The 12,500-nt window shown below is 45.3% G+C and overlaps 1 long non-coding RNA gene and 2 other non-coding genes across 5 annotated transcripts in view; 1 reads left to right on the top strand and 2 right to left on the bottom strand.

The window, feature by feature from the left end:
- Positions 1 to 12,500, top strand: part of LOC126877048 (uncharacterized) — a 150,231-nt gene that overhangs the window by 39,720 nt on the left and 98,011 nt on the right. Inside the window, exon 1 of one of the 3 annotated variants that reach the window (XR_007694708.1) lies at positions 3,101 to 3,483. The exons of the other annotated variants lie outside the window; for them this stretch is intronic. This is a non-coding gene — a long non-coding RNA (uncharacterized LOC126877048). Of the gene's footprint in view, positions 1 to 3,100; positions 3,484 to 12,500 lie in introns of those variants that run through there. 3 annotated transcript variants of the gene reach the window in all.
- On the bottom strand, positions 1,683 to 1,837 carry LOC126877052 (5.8S ribosomal RNA). Its single transcript, XR_007694715.1, has one exon. It is a non-coding gene; the product is annotated as a 5.8S ribosomal RNA (ribosomal RNA).
- Positions 5,224 to 7,146, bottom strand: LOC126877064 (small subunit ribosomal RNA). Its single transcript, XR_007694726.1, has one exon. It is a non-coding gene; the product is annotated as a small subunit ribosomal RNA (ribosomal RNA).

Raw genomic sequence — 12,500 nt, 5'->3', positions numbered from 1 at the left:
GTATCATGTTCGAGCTAAGACTCACGCAAGACATCCGTGTAACGATCGTCCGGTTTTTAACGTCCGTCCTCTTTTTCTCCTACAGCCGTTTCTCTTCTCTCGACGATTCCAGCGGTTCCCGGTACGGGAACTCACGCAAGTGAAAAAGCGAGCGAGACGTACCGTCGGGTGGGTGTGTGTGTTCGGGGACTGGACGACCGGCGCGACGTTAGGATGCGCGGTCCAGCGATAGACGACGAAGAGGCATGGGATGACCAACACTCTCTTTTCTCTATTCTCGAAGCGTCGAATTGCCATAAAAAAAAAATCACACGCGCGCACGACATAGTCGTACGCGCGTGTATACCTCGTCTCTCTCAAAGTTTTTTTCTCGAGCCTCGCCAAAGGGGATCGTCTTCTTCCTCGTCTACGATCTCTCCGACGACGACGACCGTACGAACAACTTCGTAACGGACTCACATGCGCATCTTCCTCGGGTACAGAAACGCTGCGGAAAACACCTCGAGCTTGTAGTTACAGCAGCACCCGTGTATAGCCGATCTTAGACACACGCTAGTTCGCACACGCGTTACATATATAATATGTAAGATTTCCGACGAACGTGGCTTTTCGGGAGCCAGGCGCGCGGGCAGAGAGATACACGACGACGGGGAAAATTCGTCCCGATACGAGTACGTGTACTCTCCGATCTCCGCGCGACGCTGGGGATCATACCTCCCTAAGTCGTCAGAGCGCTCGAAGAAATCTCGCGTGTGCGTTCCCGGATCTACGGCTGATACTTTCGGGGCTTGTAAAAAAGCACAGAGCGTGTAAAACGCAACGACGACCCATCGATGCGACGGTCCTCGTTGTTGTCAGTCGCTTTCGCGAAGAGACGGAGTGGGCATTCGATCCCTGGGGCTGTACGAGAGTCTTAAGAAAAGACGGTAGATTATGGCAAAGTTTCGCACGCCATCGAGTTTAGGTTTTTTTTTTGGTTCTCTCTTCTCTCCTCTCTCGACCGAGTTCCCATATTTGCTTTCTCTCTCAGTCTCGCCAAATATAATATTCTTTTAAGACGACGTCGGGGGCGCGGACCTTCGTGCGTCGAACACCGGCAAACGTAGCATATATCGCCTGATATGAAAAAAAAATCGGTCACGAGGAGAACACTACGAGTATATACGTTCGATAACCGATACACGAAGCGGTGCATAAGCGGGCGGTCGCCCTCGTAAGGACGACTCACGACGCCGCGAGCACTCACGCAGGTCCGTGACCGGTTCTCTCCGCTCTTATTCGTATCCCTTCGTATACCTTCGTCCGACTCTGAAACGTTCTCTTATAATTTTTAAGAAGAACGACGGCGGGTTGTCAAGGCAAGAAGGGACAGAGAGAGACAGAGGTAGAGTTTCGTAGTCTCCCGTGAACACGATAGATTATATATCGAGCATGCGTACGACTTGCACGGTCTCTGCACGACCGCGACGAACGCCGACGAGCGTCCAACAATCGCTCGTACGTCGCGTATGTTCTCTCCGTCCGCTCTTATTCGTATCCTCGTTCTTGTACCTTCGTCCGACTCTGAAACGTTCTCTTATATAAAGAAGAACGACGGCGGGTTGTTAAGGCAAGAAGGGACAGAGAGAGACAGATACGGAGAGTAACGATACGCAACGCAAGCAGTCTTAGGTTTACGTGAGCAACCCTCAGCCAGGCGTGGTCCAGGAATTGTATCCGTGGACCGCAATGTGCGTTCGAAATGTCGATGTTCATGTGTCCTGCAGTTCACACGTTGACGCGCAATTAGCTGCGTTCTTCATCGACCCACGAGCCAAGTGATCCACCGTTCAGGGTAATCTTTTATAAATTTACAACAGTTCAATACTCAAATGTACTCTTCTCGGTTCTAGCGAAGCCGAGTTCCGTCACGTTCGACCAACGGGAATCGAACGCGCAGAAGTCGCCATAGGATTGACGACACAAAAACGTTCGAAAAAAAAAGAAAACGACGAACGCGCGAAGATACGCGCGTTCGCCGGCCGGGCGTAAAGTACATTATGATATATAACAACCATCGAGATCGAAGCTCCGTTCGTCAGGAAACGACGGGGATATATACACCCGATTCTGAATCCTCTGTACAGCACACGATCTCGCGAACGAGTAAGCACGGTGGCTAGCCCATGTTATATATGTGTTTGATTCTACTCTCTCGTCCAATTATTCAAGAAACAGCGCGCGTGCATCTCTCCATCGTTCGGGTGATAGTAAAGATTCGATGGGATTCGCGCGGCCGTCCGCCTCGAGCGGTCTTTCGTCCCAATATCCAGAAGCAGAGTTTGAAAAACTCTAGCGACGGCACGGGTGTCCGACTCACGACATCGAGGTTTCGAAGCCGGCGATCCCCTCCGAACGGATGGCGACCACGCGACCGACTGAAAGCATGAAAAATCGACGAAAGATAGAACACATCTCCGTTCGGGTGGTGTTTTTTCTTTAAAAAAAAAAAAAAAAACAAAAATTCGATGGGACTCGCAGCCATCGTCCTCGCGCGGTCTTTCGTCCCGATATCCAGAAGCAGAGTTTGAAAAACTCTAGCGACGGCACGGGTGTCCGACTCACGACAACGAGGATAGACAGCCGGTCCCCTCCGAACGGGTTATGCGATGATAAACTCGATGAAACTTTAGTCTCGTTCAGGTAGTGTGTGTCTTGTAAATCAAAAATTCGATGGGACACGCATCCATCGTCCTCGCGCGGTCTTTCGTCCCAACATCCAGAAGCAGAGTTTGAAAAACTCTAGCGACGGCACGGGTGTCCGACTCACGACAACGAGGATAGACAGCCGGTCCCCTCTGAACGGTATATTATATATGAGATGATAGACGACAAACTGGATGAAACTTTAAGTCTCGTTCAGGTAGTGTGTAAATCAAAAATTCGATGGGACTCGCATCCGTCGTCCTCGCGCGGTCTTTCGTCCCGATATCCAGAAGCAGAGTTTGAAAAACTCTAGCGACGGCACGGGTGTCCGACTCACGACAACGAGGAAAGACAGCCGGTCCCCTCTGAACGGTATATTATATGAAACTTTAAGTCTCGTTCAGGTAGTGTGTAAGTCAAAAATTCGATGGGACTCGCATCCGTCGTCCTCGCGCGGTCTTTCGTCCCGATATCCAGAAGCAGAGTTTGAAAAACTCTAGCGACGGCACGGGTGTCCGACTCACGACAACGAGGATAGACAGCCGGTCCCCTCTGAACGGTATATTATATATGCGATGATAGACGACAAACTGGATGAAACTTTAAGTCTCGTTCAGGTAGTGTGTAAATAAAAAATTCGATGGGACTCGCATCCGTCGTCCTCGCGCGGTCTTTCGTCCCGATATCCAGAAGCAGAGTTTGAAAAACTCTAGCGACGGCACGGGTGTCCGACTCACGACAACGAGGAAAGACAGCCGGTCCCCTCTGAACGGTATATTATATGAAACTTTAAGTCTCGTTCAGGTAGTGTGTAAGTCAAAAATTCGATGGGACTCGCATCCGTCGTCCTCGCGCGGTCTTTCGTCCCGATATCCAGAAGCAGAGTTTGAAAAACTCTAGCGACGGCACGGGTGTCCGACTCACGACAACGAGGATAGACAGCCGGTCCCCTCTGAACGGTATATAATATGAAACTTTAAGTCTCGTTCAGGTAGTGTGTAAGTCAAAAATTCGATGGGACTCGCATCCGTCGTCCTCGCGCGGTCTTTCGTCCCGATATCCAGAAGCAGAGTTTGAAAAACTCTAGCGACGGCACGGGTGTCCGACTCACGACAACGAGGATAGACAGCCGGTCCCCTCTGAACGGTATATAATATACATTATGCGACGGTAGACGATCAACTAGACGAAACTTTAGTCTCGTTCAGGTGGTGTAAAAAAAATTCGATGGGATACGCACGCACGGCTGTCGTCGTCCTCGAGCGGTCTTTCGTCCCAATATCCAGAAGCAGAGTTTGAAAAACTCTAGCGACGGCACGGGTGTCCGACTCACGACATCGAGGCTTCGAAGCCGGCGGCGTTCCCCTCTGAACGAACTTCGGCTAGACTAGTTACGAATCGTTGCTACACATCGTCTTCATCGTCGTCGTCGTCGACATCGACATCATCATCATATCATCATCATCATCATCATCATCATCATCGGTCATCGTCGCATAGCGGGCCAACATCCACGCGATGCGTCTTCGTTCTAGGTTACCCGATCCACGAGTATGTTACACGTGGTTTCGTTATTTCGAACGAAACGACATACGAAGAGCACACGCCCTTTGGGTAGGAAGCACGTTTCGAGAACGACGAGAGTTTCGATGAAAGAGACGAGAGAAGTCGACGCAGAAGGTATCCATGGATCTTCGAAGAGAACCTTCGAAGATGTATATCGGTATCCTTTCGCTCTGCGCGACTCGCTACAAGTTCTTTCGCTCTCGTCGACTCGTTCTAGACGCTTCGTTCGATCCCAAAGAGGAGTCTTCGATATGTCCCGTTGCTAGGAGGAGAACAAACGCAACACAGACCACGAAACATAGAAGAGAATAGGCGAGCATGATCACTCCGACACGAGGCACTTTAGAGATTTTCTTATTAGTTTGCATGGACTTTTATATTTCGTTTGTACGGTTTCCACGATGCAAATACGAAATACGAGATCGTGACGGCGGGTCTTTCTGTGTACGGCCTCTCGCAGGCGCCACGACTGCATTTCTCTTTACACCTGGTTTCCATCGTAATTTTTTCGTTTGATATCGAGCCTTAACTTTTGTTGGCTCTTTCGAAGCTAGAGTTCCCTTTTATTAGAATTTCATATATATATATATTATATGTTATATGTTTTATTCGGAGACGGCGGGTCTTTCTGTTTACGACCTCACGCAGGCGCCTCGAATAAGTTTCATTCGCATTTCGTTTTTATACTTGTATATATATATCTCTTCATCCCGATGATCGAGAGAGAGTGCCACCTTCTCTTCGTATAATTCCGTAGCTGGAGGGTCGTCTCCTCCTTAAGAATATTTCTATTCGTGCCAACGGAGGTTGCCAAGCTCCCTGGCGTTTTCGTTTGTTAAAGTATATAGCTTGTTAATACGTCGTATATACTTTCGTCGATACAGGAGGAGTACGGCTCCTTACCGACCATTGTGATATATATTTCATAGTTTTTATATGTGTTCAAGTCAAATTCTTTTGGTATCGTATCGTTAATGATCCTTCCGCAGGTTCACCTACGGAAACCTTGTTACGACTTTTACTTCCTCTAAATGATCAAGTTTGGTCATCTTCCCGGTAACATCGGCAATGCTTATCACATTGGCCGCGCACCAGTCCGAAGACCTCACTAAATCATTCAATCGGTAGTAGCGACGGGCGGTGTGTACAAAGGGCAGGGACGTAATCAACGCGAGCTTATGACTCGCGCTTACTGGGAATTCCTCGTTCATGGGGAATAATTGCAAGCCCCAATCCCTAGCACGAAGGAGGTTCAGCGGGTTACCCGGGCCTTTCGGCCAGGGAAAACACGCTGATTCCTTCAGTGTAGCGCGCGTGCGGCCCAGAACATCTAAGGGCATCACAGACCTGTTATTGCTCAATCTCGTGCGGCTAGAAGCCGCCTGTTCCTCTAAGAAGATTTGTTTGTACGTTGGTAGTAAAAACCCACCGACCGAAGCCGGGGGCCTTCGAGATACCATAAGTTACGTCTATTTAGCAGGCTAGAGTCTCGTTCGTTATCGGAATTAACCAGACAAATCGCTCCACCAACTAAGAACGGCCATGCACCACCACCCACCGAATCAAGAAAGAGCTATCAATCTGTCAATCCTTCCGGTGTCCGGGCCTGGTGAGGTTTCCCGTGTTGAGTCAAATTAAGCCGCAGGCTCCACTCCTGGTGGTGCCCTTCCGTCAATTCCTTTAAGTTTCAGCTTTGCAACCATACTTCCCCCGGAACCCAAAAGCTTTGGTTTCCCGGAAGCTGCCCGCCGAGTCATCGGAGGAACTTCGGCGGATCGCTGGCTGGCATCGTTTATGGTTAGAACTAGGGCGGTATCTGATCGCCTTCGAACCTCTAACTTTCGTTCTTGATTAATGAAAACATTTTTGGCAAATGCTTTCGCTTCTGTCCGTCTTGCGACGATCCAAGAATTTCACCTCTAACGTCGCAATACGAATGCCCCCATCTGTCCCTATTAATCATTACCTCGGGGCTCCGAAAACCAACAAAATAGAACCGAGGTCCTATTCCATTATTCCATGCACACAGTATTCAGGCGAAGGTAGCCTGCTTTAAGCACTCTAATTTGTTCAAAGTAAACGTATCGGCCCACCTCGACACTCAGTGAAGAGCACCGCGATGGGATATTAGTTGGACCGCCCGCGAGGAGCTAAGCCCACCGATAGGACGTACCACATAATGCCAGTTAAACACCGCGAGCGGTGAACCGACACTGTGACACACAGATTCAACTACGAGCTTTTTAACCGCAACAACTTTAATATACGCTATTGGAGCTGGAATTACCGCGGCTGCTGGCACCAGACTTGCCCTCCAATTGGTCCTCGTTAAAGGATTTAAAGTGTACTCATTCCGATTACGGGGCCTCGGATGAGTCCCGTATCGTTATTTTTCGTCACTACCTCCCCGTGCCGGGAGTGGGTAATTTGCGCGCCTGCTGCCTTCCTTGGATGTGGTAGCTGTTTCTCAGGCTCCCTCTCCGGAATCGAACCCTGATTCCCCGTTACCCGTTACAACCATGGTAGGCGCAGAACCTACCATCGACAGTTGATAAGGCAGACATTTGAAAGATGCGTCGCCGGTGCTAGATGACCATGCGATCAGCACAAAGTTATTCAGAGTCACCAAAACAAACGATGGACGGACAGACGAGCCATCCGCCACCGATTGGTTTTGATCTAATAAAAGCATTCCTACCATCTCTGGTCGGAATCTGTTTGCATGTATTAGCTCTAGAATTACCACAGTTATCCAAGTAAATGTAGGTATGATCTAAGAAACCATAACTGATTTAATGAGCCATTCGCGGTTTCACCTTAATGCGGCATGTACTGAGACATGCATGGCTTAATCTTTGAGACAAGCATATGACTACTGGCAGGATCAACCAGGGATCTTATTCGTATAACAATTCTTATAAATTTCGTTTAAGTTCTCTTCGTGTCGTAGGTGGGACGTAAGCACCGTACGACGAGACTTTTCGTTCTTAAGATAGATATATCTATAAAATATATCTCCTAGCGACGTTCGAGATACACCCATAGTTCAGTAATAATCTTCGAACGCCGCTCGCAGCCACTTTGTAATTCTCAACTCCACCTCCTCTCTTCTCTCTCTCTCTTTCTCATAGTCTTATATAAAATGTTTAGAATCGTACTTCTAAAGGAACATTTCCATAATGCTGTCTTCGTGTAAAAAGACTTATTAGAATATCTTAGCGGTAAAGCACGTATACGCACCTCACGCTGAACGAACAAGCGCGTATCCCAGTGCGTCGCGCTGGACATACCGTAAGAATATTCTTTCAATCGGTAGAACATTTTCGGCAGAAGACATACTACGCAAAGATAGTACGCTCCTACCGCCTCATCGGATACTTCTGCGAAAGCAGAAGTTTTTATAGAAAGCAGACGGTTATACTCTTTTGAATGAATCGATGCTCAGTTAGTACAAGCACACACGCATCTAACAATTTTTGTTAGAATACGTACACACAGGTCACCAGCTTCCCGACTCAGGGGAACCTTGCCACGATATTTGGTCATTACGTCCAGGACAGCGACCCGCGGCGCAGCAGTGTAGAGAAAAAACCAGAACGAGAACGGAGGAACAGTCGAGAAATAGCGTAAAATACACTAAGACTCGAGGAGCGGTGACTGAATTCTCAACCGAGGCCGTAGAATAGCCACGCGCTCAACGCTGTTCCGACCGAACCGTCCGGCTCGACGTCTCTCTTATAGATACGAAAGCGCCAGCCGGAAGGCCGGCGCCGGCCGGGCTAGCGGCCGCGCGCTTACGGTGCAAAACCTCCGTAGCAACGTACCGTTCGGAAGGGACGCTGGAACTTAGTCTCGCGAACGCTCGATCACTACTATACAAAGCCAATATCCAACCATCGAAATACATTACCAGACGTTTTATTAACATAATAGAAATGCATTTTTACCAAAAAATTAATTTTTTTTTTCACCGAAAAATTGCATCAGTAAACATACTCTTTTATCGAATACGGACAAAAAATAAGTTTATAATCAATTACAATACGTTAAAATAAGTAGAAATATGCAAAAAAATATATACCTTGTAACGTTAATTAACGAAAAAATTAGAAAAATATCCCAGTCGTGTCAGTTCGACGAACGCTAATTTTTTGAAAAAATCGATAAAAATGTTTAATCCCGACGTATTTAATAGAGATAGAACGATTCCCGTAAAAAAATTTATACCTTGTAACGCTTTTTAACGAATAAACTCGAAAAAACTTTTTCGCCCTCGGAATTTTTCTAAGTCCCAACGTACCGGCTCGGAATTTTTCTATGTTCCAACGACCGGTCGTGTCGGTCCAAACGTTTTTATATCCGTCTGCCGACGATATAAACGCTTAATCCCGACGTATTTTATCGAGTTATAACGATTTCTTGAAAAATATTCGTACGTTATAACGCTTTTTAACGAATTAATCGAAAAAGAGTGTTCGGTCCGAAAATTTTCTAAGTACGAACGACCGGCCGCATAGGTCCGTTTTTAAAAATCGTTCTCGGACGGAAATAAACCATTAATCCCGACGTATTTCGTCGAGTTACGTCGATTTATGCAAAAAAATTCATACCTTGTAACGCTTTTTAACGAATAAACTCGAAAAAACTTTTTCGCCCTCGGAATTTTTCTAAGTCCCAACGTACCGGCTCGGAATTTTTCTATGTTCCAACGACCGGTCGTGTCGGTCCAAACGTTTTTATATCCGTCTGCCGACGATATAAACGCTTAATCCCGACGTATTTTATCGAGTTATAACGATTTCTTGAAAAATATTCGTACGTTATAACGCTTTTTAACGAATTAATCGAAAAAGAGTGTTCGGTCCGAAAATTTTCTAAGTACGAACGACCGGCCGCATAGGTCCGTTTTTAAAAATCGTTCTCGGACGGAAATAAACCATTAATCCCGACGTATTTCGTCGAGTTACGTCGATTTATGCAAAAAAATTCATACCTTGTAACGCTTTTTAACGAATAAACTCGAAAAAACTTTTTCGCCCTCGGAATTTTTCTAAGTCCCAACGTACCGGCTCGGAATTTTTCTATGTTCCAACGACCGGTCGTGTCGGTCCAAACGTTTTTATATCCGTCTGCCGACGATATAAACGCTTAATCCCGACGTATTTTATCGAGTTATAACGATTTCTTGAAAAATATTCGTACGTTATAACGCTTTTTAACGAATTAATCGAAAAAGAGTGTTCGGTCCGAAAATTTTCTAAGTACGAACGACCGGCCGCATAGGTCCGTTTTTAAAAATCGTTCTCGGACGGAAATAAACCATTAATCCCGACGTATTTCGTCGAGTTACGTCGATTTATGCAAAAAAATTCATACCTTGTAACGCTTTTTAACGAATATAACTCGAAAAAACTTTTTCGCCCTCGGAATTTTTCTAAGTCCCAACGTACCGGCTCGGAATTTTTCTATGTTCCAACGACCGGTCGTGTCGGTCCAAACGTTTTTATATCCGTCTGCCGACGATATAAACGCTTAATCCCGACGTATTTTATCGAGTTATAACGATTTCTTGAAAAATATTCGTACGTTATAACGCTTTTTAACGAATTAATCGAAAAAGAGTGTTCGGTCCGAAAATTTTCTAAGTACGAACGACCGGCCGCATAGGTCCGTTTTTAAAAATCGTTCTCGGACGGAAATAAACCATTAATCCCGACGTATTTCGTCGAGTTACGTCGATTTATGCAAAAAAATTCATACCTTGTAACGCTTTTTAACGAATAAACTCGAAAAAACTTTTTCGCCCTCGGAATTTTTCTAAGTCCCAACGTACCGGCTCGGAATTTTTCTATGTTCCAACGACCGGTCGTGTCGGTCCAAACGTTTTTATATCCGTCTGCCGACGATATAAACGCTTAATCCCGACGTATTTTATCGAGTTATAACGATTTCTTGAAAAATATTCGTACGTTATAACGCTTTTTAACGAATTAATCGAAAAAGAGTGTTCGGTCCGAAAATTTTCTAAGTACGAACGACCGGCCGCATAGGTCCGTTTTTAAAAATCGTTCTCGGACGGAAATAAACCATTAATCCCGACGTATTTCGTCGAGTTACGTCGATTTATGCAAAAAAATTCATACCTTGTAACGCTTTTTAACGAATAAACTCGAAAAAACTTTTTCGCCCTCGGAATTTTTCTAAGTCCCAACGTACCGGCTCGGAATTTTTCTATGTTCCAACGACCGGTCGTGTCGGTCCAAACGTTTTTATATCCGTCTGCCGACGATATAAACGCTTAATCCCGACGTATTTTATCGAGTTATAACGATTTCTTGAAAAATATTCGTACGTTATAACGCTTTTTAACGAATTAATCGAAAAAGAGTGTTCGGTCCGAAAATTTTCCAAGTACGAACGACCGGCCGCATAGGTCCGTTTTTAAAAATCGTTCTCGGACGGAAATAAACCATTAATCCCGACGTATTTCGTCGAGTTACGTCGATTTATGCAAAAAAATTCATACCTTGTAACGCTTTTTAACGAATAAACTCGAAAAAACTTTTTCGCCCTCGGAATTTTTCTAAGTCCCAACGTACCGGCTCGGAATTTTTCTATGTTCCAACGACCGGTCGTGTCGGTCCAAACGTTTTTATATCCGTCTGCCGACGATATAAACGCTTAATCCCGACGTATTTTATCGAGTTATAACGATTTCTTGAAAAATATTCGTACGTTATAACACTTTTTAACGAGTTATTTGGAGGGGATCTTTCGGCCTTTTCGTAGCGGTGCGAAAAAATTCTAAGTTCCAACGTCCCAGTCACGTTGGTCCGGAGGATGAAATTTTTCAAAAAAATAAAGTGAAATCGCTACTTTCGACTAGATTTCGTCGAAACGTAACGATTTCACGCAAAATTTCGATACGTTATAACGCTTTTTAGCGAGTTATTTCGAGTTGAACTTTCGGTACTTTCGTAACGGGGCGAAAAAATTCTAAGTTCCAACGTCCCGGTCACGTTGGTCCGGAGGATGAAATTTTTTTAAAAAATAAAGTGAAATCGCTACTTTCGACTAGATTTCGTCGAAACGTAACGATTTCACGCAAAATTTCGATACGTTATAACGCTTTTTAGCGAGTTATTTCGAGTTGAACTTTCGGTACTTTCGTAACGGGGCGAAAAAATTCTAAGTTCCAACGTCCCGGTCAGGTTGGTCCGGAGGACGAAATTTTTTAAAAAAATAAAGTGAAATCGCTACTTTCGACTAGATTTCGTCGAAACGTAACGATTTCACGCAAAATTTCGATACGTTATAACGCTTTTTAGCGAGTTATTTCGAGTTGAACTTTCGGTACTTTCGTAACGGGGCGAAAAAATTCTAAGTTCCAACGTCCCGGTCACGTTGGTCCGGAGGATGAAATTTTTTAAAAAAATAAAGTGAAATCGCTACTTTCGACTAGATTTCGTCGAAACGTAACGATTTCACGCAAAATTTCGATACGTTATAACGCTTTTTAGCGAGTTATTTCGAGTTGAACTTTCGGTACTTTCGTAACGGGGCGAAAAAATTCTAAGTTCCAACGTCCCGGTCACGTTGGTCCGGAGGATGAAATTTTTTAAAAAAATAAAGTGAAATCGCTACTTTCGACTAGATTTCGTCGAAACGTAACGATTTCACGCAAAATTTCGATACGTTATAACGCTTTTTAGCGAGTTATTTCGAGTTGAACTTTCGGTACTTTCGTAACGGGGCGAAAAAATTCTAAGTTCCAACGTCCCGGTCACGTTGGTCCGGAGGATGAAATTTTTTAAAAAAATAAAGTGAAATCGCTACTTTCGACTAGATTTCGTCGATACGTAACGATTTCACTGATAATTTCGATGCGTTATAACGCTTTTTCTCGAGTTATTTCGACTCGAACGTTCGAACAGTGGCGAATATTTCAAAGTCCCTGCGACGCAACGATACGCTCTTACGCGTTGCTCGCATCGCTCCGCTCGCTCGAAAAAAAAATAGCCCAACCCAAAACCAATCCCTTTCGCGTTCGTTCTTCGATTTCATCGAAATCTTCGTTCGAACGCTCGGGATCGGTTTTGGGTTGGGCTATATTCGTCCGAGCGAGCGCAGCGAGCGAGCATTTGTCGCGATTATTTTCCTCGTTTTCGTCTCTCTCGTGAAACGGGAAAAAACGTGGAAAACGGGAAAAAACGGGAAAAAACGGGAAAAAACGCGAAGAAACGGGAAAA

This window comes from Bombus huntii, unplaced genomic scaffold, assembly GCF_024542735.1.
Source record: "Bombus huntii isolate Logan2020A unplaced genomic scaffold, iyBomHunt1.1 ctg00000114.1, whole genome shotgun sequence".
NCBI lineage: Eukaryota > Metazoa > Arthropoda > Insecta > Hymenoptera > Apidae > Bombus > Bombus huntii.
The sequence above is the reverse complement of the archived record's forward strand: the minus strand, read 5'-3'. Positions and strand labels throughout refer to the sequence as shown.